Source organism: Humulus lupulus, chromosome 6, assembly GCF_963169125.1.
Source record: "Humulus lupulus chromosome 6, drHumLupu1.1, whole genome shotgun sequence".
Lineage (NCBI taxonomy): Eukaryota > Viridiplantae > Streptophyta > Magnoliopsida > Rosales > Cannabaceae > Humulus > Humulus lupulus.
The window spans coordinates 13,829,341-13,843,725 of record NC_084798.1 but is presented as its reverse complement, the minus strand read 5'-3'; the positions used below and the strand labels follow the sequence as shown (position 1 = coordinate 13,843,725).

Genomic DNA, 14,385 nt, shown 5'->3' with positions numbered 1-14,385 from the left:
TTGAGCAATATATAATTTTTGATCCATTGTAGTTCTATATTTTTCTTCTACAAGTTCTTTCTATTTTCTTTCCATCTAGTTTTTAGAATAGACTTTGAGCTTTTGGATCCTATATTGTTGACGAGTTCTCATTGTGAACAGTTTGGCACTGTCTGTGGGAAGAACAATTATCAAGTCACTCTTCTTCCATCAATTCCAATAAGAAGAAATGCCAAGGCATTCTAGACGCTAACGGGAATCACAAGACGTGGAGATCCACCTGGACGAAGACCAACTAAGGGCCTCTAGGAGAAACCCTCTACCATCTGAGGATGGAGGTACGTTAGAGGAACATTCATCCCAGCTGTCCCACCTAATCCAGATCCTCTAGAACCATCAGCTGCCCTCGTGGGTAGCCCAGGTATGCACCCTCCTCCTTGACCATTGACCACTTAAGTAACCAAGATCTAGGTCCCTTTAAGCACAAGTCGGGCAAGAATCCTTGGATATACTCTGTGAGTTCCAGCTCAAGGACTCGCTTCTATGAGGATGAAATACGCGAGTTACACAAAAAGAATCAAAGGCTGAAAACCACACTGGAGAACATGCAGGAAGTGTTGAACGACCTGAACGTGAGAGAGGAGAAACTACTGTCCCTGTGGGCGATGGGAGGACCCGACTTTCCACTAACAATACTCCCTAGACAAAGCACCATGAAGGTCCAAGGCCAGCGAAGTACCCCTGAGAGCAAAGGTGGAATGATGACGTTGGTCATAGAAACAAAGTCGAAGTCACCTCTAAGAGGGCGCCCCCTGACCTAAGAGAGAAGCTCAATGGAAGAAGGTCAGAAGTATGGCTCCTCCGAAGGGAAAAGAGAAAAGTAAGGCCAACCCTTCAGATTTGAGGGACTCCTTGAATAGAAGGAGGAAAGAGTTGGACACCGAGATGAGAAGCCCTCGGAGTAAGATAATCACGATGTCCGGGGGGCACATTGTCGATCAAGAGTTCGACTACGAGTCACCCTTCACAAGGGAAATTCAAGTTGAGTGACTCCCAGCCAACTTCAAAGAGCCTCATATGACCCCTTATGAGGGCACTACGGACCCTAAGTACCACTTCGATGCATTCAATGATTTAATGAAACTGAGAGGTGTCAATAACAGAGCAAGGTGTCACTGTTTCATTGTCACACTGAAGGGGCCAGCGTACAAGTGGTTCAAGAGGCTGAGGCTGGGAACCATCAGGTCAGGGCAACAATATTCTGATGAATTTCTCTAGCAGCACCATGCAGTGCGTGATTACACCATACCAAGCACTAGCCTCACTAACATAAAGAAAGGTGAACACGAAAGCCTGAAGAGCTATATCCACATGTTCATCATGAAGGTGCCCATGGTAGGAAGTCTAACTAGGGGAGAACTCAAGATGGCAATCACAGCTGAAGTTCACCCAGGAAATAAGTTATGGGATAATATGCTCAAAAGACAAGTCACTGACTTAGAAAACTTCTATGAAAGAGCACAAAAGTACATTCGTGCAGAGGATGGCCATGAGAACCTAAATTCAGGAAAAAGGAAACCTTTTTCAAGCACTCAACCCATGAAGGCTCAAATGGTGCAAAGAAGAAAATAATGTATGAAGGGCCAAGGGACGACAAACAGAGAAAGCACGTACGCGGAGGTGAACCAAGGAAAATGCCATACACCTTCTACACAGACCTCACAGACACTAGGGAACATATCTTCCTCATAAACGATAATAAGGTGCCTTACAAAAGACACGCGCAGATGAAGGGAGACCGATCCAAAACGAACCGCAGTAAGTATTTCCAGTACCATAAGGATATTGGTCACACCACGAAGGAATTTACCCACTTGAAAATAGAAATCGTGGAACTAATATGCAGAGGCACCTAGGAAGGTATGTCAGAGGAGAAAACCCAGGAACAGAAGATCAGCCATCCTATCCACAGGCTTGAGAGCTAGCCTAGAGGTGCCGGGAGAAGTACGAATGATGTTCGGAGGTCCAGGATTAGGAGGAGAGTCAAGGAAGGGACGAGATAGATATGTTAGGGAAGCAAGCCAATGTCCACCCCCGTGCACCATGAGCCTGGAGCAGCGACCCCCAAAGAAATTTAAGGGGGAAAATTATTCGATAACCTTCAAAGAGGAAGATGCGTGAGGGGTGCATTTCCCCCACAGCGACCCCCTCGTTCTGACCATTCAACTGGTCAATATGAGAGTGCATCGAGTCCTCATGGACAATGGTAGTTCCATAGATATCTTATATCACCCTGCATTGGTGAAGATGGGCATGGGAGTCAAGAACCTAAAATCCTGCCATACCCCCTCATATGGATTCACTGGGGATTCAACACAACCTTTAGGAGTCATCGAGTTAGCCCTCACCATGGGGGAGCAACCTAGACAAACCATTATCATGAAAAACTTTGTTGTAGTAGATTGGGCTTTGGCTTTCAATGCGTTGTTAGGGAGACCCTCCTTGAGAGAATTTAAAGCGGTGACCTTGATATATCACTTATCTGTTAAATTCCCAACTCATGGGGCATAATAAGCATAAAAGTATAATAATAGGAAGCAAGAGAGTGTTATATTATCTCTCTCCGCACAGGTGCCAGGCCACGAGAACCCATGGCGATGGTGATACATGGAGGCACAAACCCACATTTACACTAATGGGTGGATGACACAGTCATACCCCAAGCATGGAATGTAGAACATCTCAATGAATATTACCAGTAACACTTTCGCATCTAATGTCGGAATATACGTACCTTGTTTTTTTTACTTATTTTAATTTCTGTAGTTAAAAATCAAAAAGGTTGCCCAGATAACCTCATAGTAGTTTCAATGTTTCCATAGGTGCCTTTGTAATCTGCTTGCTATCAATGAAAGTGTTTTCTATCATGCATGTTACATTCCTTCTATATGCACGCGCTTATATAAAAATTATGCACAAATTGTCAAAATCTATGTTGGGAGCAAAACGATCAAAGTACTCAATGGAATGAATCCCACCCAGCAGTTGGGGGGGGGGGGGGGTGGGGAGGATAGGATACACATATTTATTGCAAAAAAAAAAAAAAAACTTTGCAAGGCATCTCTTGAGTTCATGAGAGTTAGCTACCCTTATGGATATCAAGGGAGCCAAAAGGTTCTTCGGGGATAACCTCGCGACAAGCCTAGATACCTCCACGAAGGGTACGGTCTCAATGAGGACATCCACTGATATGCCTAGAGCATCTCTTGGATGCATAAGGATTAGCTACCATTATGGATGCCAAGGGAGCCAAAAGGTTCCATAAGGATAACCTCGTTATAGGAGGACGTCCTTATGGAAGCCTAGAGCGTCCACCAAGTCGTCTAGCCAAAACGTGTATGACAAGAGACGCTTGTGAAAAGAAGTCAAAATATTTCATGAGGACAAAGTCCTAATAAAGCCTAATACCCCACGAGGGGTAAGGCCACAAGGAGAGCATCCACTAATAACCCTAGAGTGGCCACCAAGCAATCTTGCCAAAAAGGGTCGTAAAGGAGACCCTTGTAAAAATAGAACTATGCATAATGGCCTGAAGGACGCTTCTCGTACAAAATAACAAGCGCACATGAAGAACATAAAAGGATGCCAAGAACCCAAAGGGCCAATGTGTCCTTACAAGTATAGCAAGGTGCAGCAAAAATACCATCATCATCAGTCCAAGGAAGACATAAAGAATTCATCACAGAAGGATGATGACAAAGGATCAGAAAGACAATACATCATCGCAATCAATACAAAGATAAGGAAATGTCCTATATATAAAAGTTCTACACATAAAGGTGAACATAAAAGGACCTCAGACGTAAAGAGTTCCACTTATAACAAAAGAAGATCCATGCAAAATAAAAAACGGAGAAGGTTACACAACAACAAAAAAATATAATAATAAGCCTTGGAGAGGGGCCTATGGTTTCTCACCCCGACCTTTCCACTCTGCAATCTTCGCAGTCACATACTCACCAAGGGGGGACAGGTTGACGCCAGGGTTAGTCCTCCACATGTCATGCAACGTGCGCTCGACTATGCCATTCTCAACGTTCACCAGTTCAACCTCAAGGGCATTAATCTTCTCATTCAGGGTATGAATATTGGCTTCTAACTTGATGTTAGACCGAGAAGTCAACGTGGCCTTCGCTAGTGCAACATCCCTTTGACAGACCGCCTCAGCATGCTGGCCCTCCAAGTCACCGACCAGTGCAGAAAACTCATCTTTGTCTTCCTTGGCCAAGGAAAGGTCCTTCATTTCTCCCTCAAGCTCGAATTGTAACCGTTGTGTGGATGAGGAGCTCGAGCTGACAAAATAGTGACCCAAGATGTAAGCCCAAATAAAAACAAAGAAACAAAACAAACTGCAATGATCACGCGATATCAAAATTGAAAAACACACAAGTGTTCCTACAAGCAACTACTTAGAGGCTCACATATAAGCCTCACCCAACTCGGCGTCTGGAATATCATACATAGAACCTCACTCGCCTTCAGAAATATTCCCCATGTAGTGGCTCATGGCCTCTCCGTACTGATTCACCAAAGGATGCCCCCGAGAAGTGGAAGTATGCCTAGATAAGGAAGGGGACCGGGAATGTCATGATCCATCCACGGAACCACGAGGAGCGGAGGGATGCGGAGTCACCTCTTTAGGAAGCAAGGCACCTGAAGACGCCTGTCCCAAATGTGCCCACAAGGGTGGAAGAGCATCATCAAAGGAAGGCAAGGTGAAATTCCTCTTCGGGATAGGAGGATCACAATGACGGGTGTTGAAAGCAAACTCACACCCTACTACTGGCGACAGGATCCAAGAAGTGATGTCATCAGCACATCCATTGTCGGAAACACACCCCGTCAGCCAAGGATCTTCAACCAGAATAGCTCTCGAACTCCACCTCAACCTTATCCTTGGTATCCATTAGTTCACCCTCGGAGTTGTGATAGTCTTCATCGTCGTCATTATTTTCTATGGTCTCCGTGACAATAGATTTGGATGCGATGGAGCACAAGGAAATGACTTGGTCTGGAGACAACAACTTGTACAAATAGAGATTGCCCTCAGTTAAAAGGCTACATGCCTGCTTGCATGAAACTGGCATAGCTAGGACCTTTGCCATGCAGTTGCAGGTTGCCGGGCTCGTAGTAGGGCTGACAACCCCTTCAAGACCTATGGTCAAGAAAAAGAAATAAGTATAGTTTGACAAACATTAGGCGAGGTGTTAAAAGAAAACAAATAATAACAAAAAAATCTATATATGTATATATGTAGGAAGAAAAAGCTTACTTGATCAGTTGAAACACGTATGCTGAGTAGATACGATGTTAGTGACCTCTTTCATAGAGGGCCCCTGAGAGTGCACTTGCTTGTATAGCACCTACAAACAACTCAACACAACCCAAGAGTTGGGAGACATTTGGAGAGGTGCTAGCTCAAAATATTTGAGTATCTTCATGAAGAAGGGGTGAACTGGCAAGACCCCTCCACACTTAATTACTGAGTCACTGAAAGCTACAAGCCCCTCTGGCGGCTCAGACGCACGGCCATTGCGAGATGGAATGACAAAGTTGATGTCCGGTGATAGTTGATGGGCCTTTTAACATGTTGGAAAAATTAACCTAGGTAAGATTAGAATCCATGACCGCATTCTCATAATCGTCAAGAATCCCCCTCAGTGTTTGTGGTACCTGGACAAAAACAACAAGCAGTTTGTGAGTGATTGACTTCATCAACCCCCTAGAAGGTCCTCTACATGTCCTATTTCTACCCGCATACTGCTTAACCCTATGACGTTCAACTATGTACAGATGAAGAAATAAGGGAAAGACCGTGGAGAAAAACTCATGTTCAGATGGGTCACAAACAACTCCCCCATGGGCAAAACCACCAGAGCCTGGGGTTCCATCACCACAGGCAGATGGAGGTACAGGTAGTAGACTTTCCTCTAGGAAAGCGATTTCAGCTATGAAATCATGGAGGGTTGATTTTATTCGGGAGACATATGTTTGGTGCCATGGGGAGAAACCTGAACCACCACCACTGATAACAGATGCAATTTCACTCTCAAGGCCTCATGCTTTCAGCCTAAGGTAGGATAACCTATGCAGGTAGAGCGTTGGCACACCCGCATTTGCAGAGGGTTTGCAAGTATTGACCTCAGAGTTGGAAGATGACAACTCAATAAGCTCAATGCCAGGCGAGACTTTAAGAGGTCATCCACACGCCATAGGCAAGCTAAGAATCAACGACATGTGTGCGTGAAGACAACCCTATATCTACAACACAAGTGTAAAGGGTATAAGATAGGGACCAGTGCGTACGCGCATAACACACCATGGGAACAAAGAACTCTTAAAGAATAGATACATACTAACCTATGGTCCTACCCTCATGTAAAAGATAAAAGAGACATGTATATCACTCGAAGGAAGGCATACCGGGATGTGCATATGCAGGTCCTTGGATGTGCGAGGCTGAACCTTTGGATGTGCAAAAAGGATTCCTCAGGTACGCGGGGGGTGGACCTTAGGGGTATGAAGATGACCTCCTAAGTGAAAATACTTTATTCTCCTTGCAATACAAACATGGGAGAAGGAAAAATAAGTTAAAAAAAAAAGGAAGAGGAGATGAATTTAAAGGGGGGAAAATCACCTCAAGAGTGCTTCTATGGAGGATAGAACTTTGGAGCCTTTGGAAATAACCTCAATGAGATACCACTAGGCTATGTAAGTTTTGGTGTGAAAAATGAATCCAAGCATTTAGGTATTTATACGGAGAGTCAAGAATTTCAAGCCCTTGGATCAAGTCGAGGGTGAATGGTGGAGATGAAGAGCCTTGGCAACCTTTGGATCAACGCTTTGAAATGGTTGCCCCTTATTCAATCTTAAGGAAAGACTTGGAACACCACCAAAGTTAGTTGGTTTGGATTGTCACCACCCACAGCTTATGAGCCCACCCCTAGGGCCGACCCAACACCAACGTTGTTTTATTTAGAATTAATTGTTTAAAATTCCAAATTCAAATTGGGACTAGATAACTAAGTGGGTATAAAAACTCAAGTTTAATTATTCTAAAAAAAATTATGATAATTAAAAGTTATTTTTAATTCAAAATTAAAATGGTCAATAATACTTGTGAAGGCCCAAAGAGACATGGATGGAGATTCTTATTTTAGGCTTTAGATAGTTATTACATTTTTGTGTATATTTTTCAAGTGTTATAATTTTTTCTAGAAATACCCAAAACACCCAACTCGCATTTATTTATCTAGTCAGTATTTCTTTATTTATTTAAATATTTGAATGTGATTAAATTGTTTAATGCTTTATCATGCATTATTTTTTGACATGCCATACATATTACCCACACAATACTTTATAAGCATGTATTACAATTGTGTAGAAACATGCTTAGGATCATCCTAATTTTATTTGAAAATTCATATAATAAATAAAGTCTTAATTAGTTAAGATTGTAAATTGATTTTAAAGTTATTTAATTTCTTATTTAATAAAATTGTTTTATTAAATGAAAATGATATTTTTATTAATTATTGTAAAATCATTTTTTTCATGGGCACTATTAATATTATTTGACTTAATTGGATTAGTAAATATCAGAATATCATTTGGTAAAATTAATTGAATTATATTTACAACCTAATTAAAAAAATTATTAATGTTTTGAGAAAAACACATTTTCCAAAATAGTGAGTTGGAGAGGGAATCATGACAATAAGTCTCATGGTCTTCGTTATTGGTTGAACACTGAGAGACATAGAAATGACCTAGAGGTGCCTCTGCTTGCATCCCCCTTATGAAGGTTTCCGACTATGTTTATTTTATCTCCAGGTTGACTTTTCTTTTGAGAAGAAGATTTTTTATGTATTTCAAGTTTGACTAACCCTAAGGCACACTCTTGAGCTAAGTCATTGATCGAAAATAATGGGCTACACTCCGAAGGTGTATCTAGGCTTTCAAGTGCAACTAGTACACCTTTACCAAACTAATGGTATTTCATAAGTGAAAAGAGAAAATTGTTTTATGTTTTCACTTATGCATTTGAAAAGTTGTCTCAAGGTTAATTTTTAATTAGTCTGACCTATCCTAAGGATGGTCCATTTATTTTCAAATTAATTTATCATGGATTAGTATTTGATTTTTTATGTGTTATTTTATATGTTGCATTCATGCATCATGTTTACAATAAAAAAATAATTTATGATATTTATTATATAGGTTAATTCATTCTTTTTTAATTATTTTTTATTTTTGGCAATATGTCTAGATCAACCTCTGTAACTGTATTACTATCCATTCTAAAATTAACTAGAGATAACTACATAAAATGGAAATCAAACATGAACATTATATTGGTATGTGAGAACCATATGTTTGTCCTTAATGAAGAATGTCCGGAAGTTTTTAATGCCACTGCCAAATAATAAGCTCAAGTGCTATATGCTTGCAAGTATAAGTGATGTACTCAGAAAGAAGTTTGAAAATTTTGAAACAACATATGGGATCTGGGAATCTCTATAAGCAATGTTTGGGCAGCAATCTAATAAGTGTTTTATACCTAGCTTGTATAACAACACTTATCCTTCATATTTAACCAATCATAACATTCCCGCACTTGCTTAAATAGAAGCCTCAACCACTAGTTCAAACGGTTTTGGTACCTAAATTAAAGTGTCATTCGACTTGAACTTTACATTAGTAAAAATACCACAAAGTCTTATCGAATTCATTGGTAGCATAAATGCATGAACCAAGTATTCCATATGATAAAACCAGTGATATCTCACACAGCTCCACTAGATCTTTTGCTTTCCCACTTTCTTTCTTAGCACTCATATGGCCATGTGTTCATCTCTTCATGAACTATCTAGGGAGAAACTCCAACTCCCATGAGAAGTGGCACCACTGCTAAGTTCACATAGGTGAAGTTCTTACATCATCTTTGCTACCATTAGAGATGTTTGTTGTCCTCAATTGAACTTCATTAATAGCCTTAGGCTTAACCCTTACTCGGTAAACACCAATGTTGGGAATCATGCACTGAAAGAATTTGTATTGGACAATGTGTTTAATTGAAATAAATAAATGGATTGAATTGTTATGTATATATTTTATGTCTCATATTATTCTTGATAATATAATGTAAATATCATAAAATTCCCAAGTTTGTCTACGTGGTCTCATTCTCATATTCGTATGGGAGGATCATGATTGAGATAACGAACTTAAAATAGTTCGCAGTAAAATAGAGTTATGGAATCCTCAGATGAAATACTGCTAGTACAGTTCACTAGCATCATGAATACATGTGACCTAGATCCAGGTCACTAGTGTAGTAGGAAAATTTAGTTTAGGTACTTTATATATTGAGAATATGTAGTACTGGATCAAATGTGATAATTAAAACTTAATTAAATGTTGTTTCATATTATTAATTAAAGACATCAATCGATGATCACACACAAGTTCATCATAATCCTGAGGTTGCTATGAGCTCCTATATGAGGTTGCGACGCGAAGGAGAAGTTGGTAAGGTTTTTGAAGGACAATCTGGATGTATTTCCTTGGAGTCACGAAGACATGGTAGGAATAGATCCAGCCATCATGTGCCACCATTTGAATATCGCCTTCGAGGCAAGGCTCGTTAGGCAGAAAAGACGAGCGCTTGACCCAGAGAGGTATGCAGCCTTAAAGGAGAGGTGGACAAGTTGAAGGCCAATGGTTTCATCCGCGAATCTATGATTTTTTGTTTACATGAAAAAAAACACTAAAACACATGTATTTCTACTCCAAACAATATGATCCAATTTTCAACTTCTTGCTACAACTTAGTAACTCTCCATTAAATATTCAAAACTAAAACACCAAAATCAGAACATACTTTTCCAATAATATTAACTCTCCATTAAATATTAAAAACTAAAACACCAAACTTAGAGCATACTTGTCCAATAATATTAGGCTGACGGCTTATCCCAACCCACTTGTACGTTTTTCCATCAGAGTACCTAACAGTATGCATTCCTGCCCAAATACCTGCAGCATACACACCAAAAGAAACTTGTCATAATTTGCACAGAAAGCTCATATAGCACACAATGAAAAATTATAGCCACAATCTGCTTAATATTGTAGAAGAAATAATTGAATACTATGGCTACGGATAGAGCTCAACAATTTATAAGCAGAAATTGTTAATAAATTGAGTTCTCACCAAACCAGTTGCAGATCAAAATATCAAGAACAATACTGTCTCACCAGCATTCATTAAAATCTGGTAGCATGTGACAGAAGGTAAGCTGAAAATGCCAAGATAAGCTTTAATATACAGCCATAACCACCAAAGCACTCAAAACACACTTTTCGGAAACATAAAAGACATTTGATCTCCGCTCAAAGAAGTAGAAAGCAGAACCAATTTAAATAAACTATGAAAGGCACACAATAAAACATATTATAATTGTCAAAGAACTAACCTCCATCATCTCAAATCCAATTGATAGCACCCAAAGAAGAGGCTGATTACGAAGCAATATAGCTTTACCCCACCATCCAATAATATGAGCTAAAACAAATTCATCAAAAAGTGTTTCCTATAGAAATTAAGATATTATAAACATAGAGAAGTCTGCTTAACTGCAACATAGAAGACGTACACAGTACACCAAGAGGATATGATCAGAGAATATCATAAGTAAATAGATTATTGAAGAAGAAATCATACATAAACACTCTTAAACCTGCTTGTAGGATTTTCAGGAAGATATATGCGGCAGTCAGCTCCATAACATCTTTCAGGAAGTTCTGCACGTAATTATAAAGGCAAAATTCGAAAGTATAAACAATCAGCATAAGCTTTCAACTGATGAAAAATAAAAGAATTTGCATAAATAATATGCAAAGTTAAATTTTGCAAGCTTAAACTGCATTACCAACACCAAGATCCGGATGGAGAAACTTCATAAACTGTTGAGCATCATCTAGCTTCTGGAAAAAGAGAAAATGTAAAGTTGTTACCATAAGATATAAATAAAAAAACAAAATCATAGATAAATGAATAACTTCAAAAGCCTGAAAAAAAATGTGATAAGAATCTGAAGTAGATGACTCTAGAGTGAATCAAAAGAATGCTTCTCAACAATTTTTTATTTTTTGGAAAAAAGGATCACTATACAGATAGGAAAGAGAAGAGCTGACCTGACAAGGCAAAAATGTGAGAGCAACAAGGTAAAAAATAGCCATGCCATGAACTAAGCACCAAATTGCTTGATGTGGTATAATCATAATCTTGTATGAATTTATGTCAGACATAAAATAGTTCACATAAAATAATTCACCTCCGTCTGCAGCAGGTTGGTAAAGAACCCCAAGATAATCTTCCGGCACACTTGCAAAGGAAGAAAATGGAACAAAAAAAATGAAATCTCGTTGCCCCTGCAAAGCTTCAATCAATCTCCAACAAGACAAGGTAACCAGGCCAGAAAAAGTCTATTGATAGCAACATGATAGTTACAAGAAAATATGACTAAAGTACTTTTAGATTAAACATTTTCAAATATGTTAAAAACTTTAAAAACATAAATATAAATAGGAATACAATACATCATAAACATAAAGAATAAATAAATATCTGAGATTTTATTAATGAAATAAGCCTTTTAGAAATGTGTACATACATATAACTACATAACATAATTTGGAAGCAAATGGATTCTATCTTACTACAGCAAAGAAGCGCTTTATTGAATATGCAATTATGATAATAATGACAACCCATCACATAAAATTGTGATTTTAGATCATAAAAAAACAATAATGCTAGCTACACACCAAATTTAATCTTGGATTGGCAAAACTCTTTATCTAATGATTTGGGGACCAACCAATTAGAAGGTTGAACCAAGGATTTATTACTACTGTATGGCCAAACGAAACACCACTAAGGCCAAACTGAGTACAAGAGATTAACCTAAATCTTCCTATATATTTTTCTTCCTCTCTTACTATACTAAAAAATTGAAGAAATAAAAACATGGGAAATTGAGGTTTCAAGAGAGAGACTAAGGTTTTAAGAAGTTAAAGATTTAAAAGGCAGCAGGAGAAAGAAGATGGTATGTATTAAGATCAACCTTCTGAACCTGATTATGTAAATTGCAAACCCTAATTCCCCATGTTTGAACAAAGTCAACCATACCGATACACAAATTTGAACATAATATTTCACAGAAAAATGATAACAGCACAATCCACAAACTCATAAACAAAGCAGCAGCACAAAATCATAAAAATATTTCACAAAACCACTAAGGCACAAACTTGGGGATAACAAAAATAAATAAGCAGATAAATGGGTTTGTGAGAATTGATATCGATGCCCGTATAGCCGACGATGGCGAACTGGCGGTGAACTGGTGGCGAAGGTGGCAAGTAGCTGGGTCCGTTTGGGGGTCAGCAATCAGATTGGCGCGTGAGGGATCGTGACAGACAGAGGTCGCGAGAGGGTGAGATGAAACTTGAAGAAGAAAAGTGCGAGTGTGTGAGATTAGAGCTTGAAAGAAGAAGACGATGATGATGTTGATGATGACCAGAGTGACGGCTGTAAAAGATTAGGTCGAGAGGAAAAAGAGGGGGAGAGAGAGAGAGAGAGAGAGAGAGTGTGGCACACCATATGGAGTGACGAAGGAAGAAAGAGTGAAAAAATGTATAAGTGGCGGGCTCCCAAAAAAACTACCGCCTTTTTCATTAACTTTGGCACATATATAATATTTTGCATAATACTTTTTTATTAGTATTATATTCATGTGTTATGAAAAGGGGTATTTGGTGTAGTGATCATTAGGCGCAAAACATGAATTGATGAGGGTGACTGGGTACAAGGTACGTACACTGATATAGGATGTACGATCATGAAGAGGTCAGAGGCGTGGCCATGTCATTCACATCTGACGAGTAGTGGCGGTATGAACTTGTACAAAGAGTGGAGGCACTACCTGAGCACCCTCGACAATATTCCAGAGTCCACAGTACGATGTCCTGCACCACTACTTTGGCATTGTCAGGGTAGACACCACTATGTCGTGAGCCACTACCCTGACCCTATACCTGCAGACGTCCATGTCCCCTGGGACCTACTTGTATCAAGGGCCAATAGAGCCCACCTATAAAGAGGTTTCGACCCCTCAAGTTAAGGGGTTGGAAAACTGATTGAATGGGGAGACGTTTAAGAAATATATGATCTTTGTTCCATTGTAGTTCTGTATTTTCTGTTGATTCAAGTTCTCTCCATATTATTCTTAGCTATCTTTAGTAGAATAATCTGAGTTTTCTAACCATAAATCATTGATGAGTTCTTACCGTCAACACCAGCAAGTGTTGATTTGCTATAACATTGTATTGAAATTGTTGATACCATATCTGCGGTAAAAGGGATATCCAACATGAGATCCCTAAGCCACTCAACCTCTTTGTTTGTTGTCGATAGAGCTACAAACTCTGTTTCCATGGTTGAGTGTGATATGCAAGCTTTCTTCTTGGAGCCCTATGAGATCGCACATCCTTCAAGAGGAAACACCCAATCGGTGGTGGAGAGATTATCTACCACTTCTGATATCAAACTAGCATCGAAATATCCTTGATGTATCCTTGAAAAGATTGTATACAGAAGGATATACTCTTTGGTACCCTTAAGGTCACCAAGAATTTTCTCAATAGCTTTCCAATTCTTGATAATTTGATTATTAGTAAACCTACTAAGTTTACTAACCGCATATCCAATATCCTCCCTTGCACTTGCGTGTTCCAATTGAACCACCGATCTTCCTTCATTCTTTTGAAACTCCATTTTTATATCGAATGGTGTATTTGCCTCATTGATTTTGTGATGACTAAATTTGTCAAGAACTTTTTTCAACATAGTGGGTTTAAATTGATACAAAATCCCCACTAGGCCTTCCAACTTTGATAATGGTATACACCTCTCCAAGGTGCTTCATTTTAAAGTTAGAATGTAGAACCTCTTCGTTTCCATTATTCATCTCATGTCATTACTCAAAATCATCATGTCATCTACATATAGACACACCAATATGACACAGTCATCTCGAGTCTTAGAGTATAAGCACTTCTCTGCATTGTTGTGTCTAAATCCATTTGAAACAATGACTTTATCAAACTTGTCATTCCATTTTTTTAGTACTTGTTTCAAACCATATAATTATTTGACAAGTCTACACCTTTTATGTTCATTTCTTTGAAAAACAAAACCCTCTAGTTGTTCCATATAGACCTCCTCAAGATCCCCATTTCGAAATGCCATTTTGACATCCCTTTGGTGAACATAAA

At 39.0% G+C, this 14,385-nt stretch overlaps 1 pseudogene; it reads right to left on the bottom strand.

The window, feature by feature from the left end:
• Positions 1 to 8,958: 8,958 nt before the first annotated feature.
• On the bottom strand, positions 8,959 to 13,885 carry LOC133784719 (CDP-diacylglycerol--serine O-phosphatidyltransferase 1-like; annotated as a pseudogene).
• Between the last annotated feature and the right edge of the window lie 500 nt (positions 13,886 to 14,385).